A 6,122-nucleotide genomic window follows, 5' to 3' on the forward strand; every position below is an offset into this window, starting at 1 on the left:
GATTTAATGTCGGTTTTCGGGCCTGGCGCCTAAAGCCAAATTCAATTCATTCCAATGAAGTTGCTATGATCAGTACAAGGTCAAGGTAAAATCCTGCTCATTTTCGAACAATGAAATGCAGATTCGGGTTATATATCTCCACAAAGATCTTTATACAAAGGCCTGACCTCTGAGGGAACAGAGACTCAGAGAGGCCGGAAGTGGAGAGGTCACTGTACGTAGCTTATAGCTGTGTTTGCACTGTTCACTTTTATTAAACCTCTTCTGTAGAATTCCATGGTACAACTAGAAGGGCACTCAGAGAGCACAAACCTCCGTCATGGTCCAACAGTCCCTTTATGAAACCACATTTAATTTAACTTGATCTGGATTATTTAGATCTGCACCAAAAACATGGTGTAAATGAGGCCGTTTCGAGTCGAATATGAATGTCGGGGCTTGCAGACACTTGACACCACACGAGCATTATGGAGGCTTGTTATGTTGTTTATGTTGTTTTATACGTTTGAAGAAGCGGTCGCAATTGACTTCAATTGTATTGGATTCGGCTGCCACGCTGTTCACCCCTGAGACTCCACAAGTGTTTTGTGGACTCAAACACTTTGCCTACTCCTCCAAAAGCATTGAGGTGAGTAGATAATGAGGGTAATACAATTTTTTCTGTGAACTATCCCTTTAAATATCCGGCGCCTAAATATGTCTGATTCTCAGATCAAAATCCATTAATTATATCTGAGGAAAAACAAAATCACAAAATAAAAAATGTTGAAATCTCCCAATGGTAAAGAAAGTGAAAGATGTCCCTGGAACCGCCCCTCTGATCTGGATCTGCACTAAAATATAATAGGTAGCTTCCTGACCCATCGCTGTTCATTCCACCAGTTTCATGGGAATCGATAACAGTAGTTGTTGTGCAATCTCACTAACTAACAGACAAACAAACAAATGTAGATGAACACATAACCTCTTTGGCTGAGGTAAATATAATTGTTAAATCAACTGTGTCAACTGTCCTGTGGGCAACCACGCTAAAACAATGAATTAACAAGCTTGCAAAAAAAACCTTGTCAACCTTGTAATCTGGGAAAACTTATTTTTTCCTCTTCAATAACTTTATATTGGATTGAATGGCTTAGGACAGTGCTAGTGTATTAGTGGTTAGCTAACTATGCAGCTACAGCACCAACAAGCAAAGTCAGTGGTCACTCTACCTCACCATGCTTCCAGAGTCAAATTTTTCTCAAAGATGAAATTTGCGGTGACACTTTCTGGCATGACCTACTCTTATAACTGTTTAACAGCTGCCACAGCCTAATGGACCAACAATTCAAGTCTTAACAAAATGATCCTGTGGAGGTCATGGCCTCTCGACCATTCAGAACTGAAGACGCATTCTGGTGAAAGGTGAAACGTCTTCAAGGAACTAAAGTAAGTCAAGCTGGCCTTGTCCCAGGTCCACCAGATAATATCAGCCTTCCTCTGATGCTGACAAGGGGTAAATATGTATAGTTCATAGTCCTGAAGAGGTTTGAAATTTTGCATTTAACAGCTTAAAAATCCAACTTCTCATTATAAGTAAGTCACTCTAGAGATGTTGACCATGTGTCATGGTTTTTCTTTAAACAATGAATGAATTTTTATAGACTAAAAATCCTGTCTTCAGGTTAAAGTAATGCATATTTCCCCCAAAATGTAAATGTCAGCGGAAGAAATAACCCACGCTGAGCGACCTTATAGCGAGGGTCGGCAAAAAATGTAACAGAAGAAGGAGAGGAAGCAGATGGAGGGTGGACTATAAAACATATGTGGGCACATGTGCATACTGTAGGAGAGATGGGTGGCCAGCACGCCCTGTAGCATTTCACTGTAGCCTCGAAACCCTGCCGTGCAATTGTATCATGGTTAACATTTCAGACATGCAACTACAGATATTTTCCACTGGGTGATGTGCACTCTTTTTCCTTGTCTGGGTCTGTGTCCAGTCCAAGAATGCAGCTGTGTGTGAGAAGGTGGAAAATCTGAATTGTGTAACTTTGACACGATGACTTATGCATGTCTGAGGACTTTGAGAAAAGGGTCAGAGTCTAGCATGGGAGGTCTTGTCCCAGACATTTTATGTCAAAAACGGCAGAATGGTCTGACCTACATTAGAGCAGATAGAGGAAAAGATGGAGGTGAGCCAATGGAAATATTTATTTGTTCCCCTCGTTGCCTCTTGCTTGGGATTGCAGTCATATCTAGTTGCAGGTTACATGGCTTTAATTGGGCCAGACTCCTTATCTACAAGATTGTTTGGTCCTAACAGCTTCTCTCAAGTGAATTTTTGGATTCGGAAAAATGTATCTAATTCACAAGGAGGCCCATGTTTTATTTGAACTAATTACTGTTAGAGTTATTGACCTACATAATTAGGTCTTTAAAGTAGTGCAGTTTATATAAACACTTTTCCATAAGAGTGATGCTAAGTGTTATATGTGTAGTTCTATAATTTTGCAGACTGTCACATGACTGCAAATCACAGGTTGGATTGTCGCCACTGGTCCTTTGAAAGATAACTGTTAACAATCAGCATGATACATGTGTGTATCAGTAACAATAGCACTGTACTCTATTTAGAAATTTAGGAACAAGATGACATCACTAAATAAATTCAAAAAATGTATTTCATAGAGAAATTTCTGACCAAACTGGCCTTTGTAAGAATCTATCTTCATCTACACATCAACTTCCTGGTCAACTTTACCATACTTACTCTAATTATATGTGGACAAAGTGATATTGTGTAGTAAAGGATTTCTCCACAGACATTTGAGTGTTGCCTCCAAAGTGGTTGAGATAATCTGTCTAAATTGGTGGTTAGTTTATAATCCTGATTTTTTTTTTGGCCCAATCAAATTCTATTGCAGAGATGCAGCAGTTTTCCAAGATCTTACTTTGGCGAGTACATTATAACCAGAAAAAACTACTACAAATCAGAATGACCTTTTATCCTGGAGCAAAACACAAAACCACTAACTGCCCCTACTGTTTGTAAGTCTTTACTTCCTTTTAGTTTGGATTAAATCTGCAAACAGTTAAGTTCTGTTTCACTCACCACTGCTGTGAAGACTTGATATTGAACCACAACCTCCACTAGCTTCACTCAGCCACCAGTGCAACATGCAATTAAAAGAAATAACACAAATTCCTCTGCTCCCTTAATATAGTTCCCCTACCAAGGAAAGCCTTCACCCTAATTAGTAAAGCCATTATGAGCCGGGTAAGAGTTTCTGGAGGTAATTAGAGTGAAGAGCCTGGTGACAAATTTTCGATGTGGCGTCTTCTGTCTGATCAGCAGCAGATTGTTGATTTTGCAGCTTTTTGCTGAGTCAGACGCACTGCACACCACAGAGCATTTTAAAGATATCCCCTCTCAAAGGCGTTCTTTGTGCACAGTCAATGTAATTTTGAATGCACCCTCATTAATGCGCATCTGTGAGGAGGTCTGCTGACTGCAGCAGGAACTGGATCAGTCTGCAAACAAAAGTGATGACAGATCCACAGCTGACCTTTGTTCATTCAAAACTATTCTAATGATTCAGCTTGGTGTGGCTGAATTAAACTGCATGCCTGTTTGTTTTTTTTGACACATTCAGTTTTTTTGTGGGGTTGTGGCTTTTGTAATCTGTTAACATTATCAACAAGTCAAAAACAATTCTCAACACAACAGTATTTAGTCATTGCATTGTTGAAGAGTAAAGCTAAAAGGTACATCTACCAAAAACAGCAACTTAAAGGAAAGCTCAACAATGTTTGGGAGATACCCTTATTTATTTAAAAGGAGAAGTTTGATATCACTAACAATAATTGTATGGTTATATTGCTTCTGACAGCCAACTGAGCCAGCACAAACAGAAAGGTGTCCTATGGCTCTGTCCAAACATGGCAAAACCCGTTTGTGTTACTGGTTGCTGTTCGGGAGTCTCTGGTGATCCCTTAGCATCTGGTCCCAACCATAGACTGTAAATAAAGATTGACGACACGTCTCTGCTTCTTACCATTGCTCAAAAAATGTTGGTTTACAGTCTGCGATAATTTAGCCCTAATGAACATAACTCTTCAAACATTTTCTGAGGGTTAGATGAGAATGACTGATGCTAATAGCTAACATTTTCATGAACATATTCTCACTTAGTTATTCTAAGTTATTCTTACTTGTTCTCTTAATTATTTGGAAACTACAGGAATATCTTGTTGATGCAAAGATTCAGCAAAAAATGAATCTTGTAGCATAGTGTGATTGCAGCACTGGGGCTTAGCCTGACAAAGATTGTTCCATTACGCGTAACAGTCACCTTTGACCTTGCTAGAGGGGAAACGTGTATGAGGACAGAGAAAGAATTGCGGTGGAAATTTGGTCAACAAACGAGGTTCTGAGACAAGTTGTCTTTGTACATTTATTTGTAAAAAGCTTTCTGCAGAAAGGATCACACAGGCAAGGTGGAGGTTGCAAGTGTGATTAAATGTGAAGTGTCTGTGCTCATATTTAAGTATCTCTGTCTGGGTTACCTCCTGACCCAAAAACATGCAGAGGGGTGTGTGGGAATGTATTGTTCTTTGTCTGGAAAGTATCATCTGTAAGGTGTGACTTATAGGCTGCATCCTAAATGTGTTTGGAGAGGAAATAGTCTCATGTATGGTGAGGGTGTTGTGTCAGTCAGCTGAGTTCTTCAAACAAAGGACAAACACAGTTAAACCAGAGTAGAGCAAAGGGTCACTATAGAATTCAAGTGATCTCAGGATCAACTTCTGCAAGACATGAATAGACAATGGGCTCACATGCTATATAAGCTGTACCCTAGATTGAAATGTCTGCTGTAAGCATAAAATAAGAAGTTATTAAGTAAATTTCCATTACAGGAAACAAAATCTGCTCCTCTTTTCGTTGCTGTTTTCATTGTTTATTTAAAAATGTTATGTTTAAAGGTGATTTTATATATATATATATATATACAGTGTATATATGATTTAGCTTTTTGAAGGAAAACACTCGCAGTTAAAAGCGATGAGGACAGGAAACAGTCGACTTCAGGGACTATTTTGTAGATCTGAAGAGATAAACCCTTGACTTCAGTTTGAGTGTGCTTTTGTGGCATGTCTGTGTGCAACAGGGTCACTGAGGACATTCCTCTGGCCAGAGCTTATTATTTACTAAATCTCAGAGCATTTAAGAGGAGCAATGACCACTTTCTGAACCGCAGCATTTAGTGTCAGGACTCTGAATACAAAGCATTGATAGCAGGTTATACAATGCAGACATTTTAGACTTCATCCATGATGCTCATGAGATTAGGCCAAAGTAAGTAGAGACACCAGACACAGAACACAATCGCCTAAAACCTGTCTGCAATGGGATTGAAAGGACTTGTTCCCCTTCATGTTAAATCTGACATTTGTCAGACAAAGAAAGAGCTGTTAACTGGGATTTTACATAGTCTAGCAGTATAAGTACAACGATGGCACAAAGCTCTAGTTTCATCTTAAGATGTGAAATAATGTTTATGATCTCAGCTTTCAAAATAAATTCATAGAGCTAATTGATTCGATATTGATCAAAGTTGAAAAGACGTCTAAACCCAGACATTAGTTTGCAACGTCATCTCAGCGTCAACCTGGGCTATAATTCTATTACTTATAATTCTATCGCCAATTCATATGCCTATGCCATGCAAATATAAAAACGGTACTCTACATCACTGTTTGAGTTTGATTGTAGATATAATAGAGTGAGATGAAAATGTACAGAAGAGAGATCTCACATTTAATATGTTGGTGTTGTGTTGCCAATTGTTCGAGTGCTATTGTGCAGGGACAGTTTAATGAACTGTTTTGCTTTTAGCTAATAAAGTTCCCCAAATGTAAATATTTAAAGAAATGGGACAGTGGGATATTATGTTTACTACTAAGTATCCCCATTATAAAGATCCATTATCCTACTACTGCTTTCTGTGACCATTGCTTGAATCCTAAGTAATTCTTCCCAGGTCTGAGGTCTGTATTAACCCAAATAGGGGAAAATCGGGATGTAGGGGGAATTTTGCCTAAAGCATTTTGCGCCTCGTGCCATATCAACAGAGTATTTC

The sequence above is a fragment of the Hippoglossus hippoglossus genome, chromosome 14 (genome assembly GCF_009819705.1).
Source record: "Hippoglossus hippoglossus isolate fHipHip1 chromosome 14, fHipHip1.pri, whole genome shotgun sequence".
NCBI lineage: Eukaryota > Metazoa > Chordata > Actinopteri > Pleuronectiformes > Pleuronectidae > Hippoglossus > Hippoglossus hippoglossus.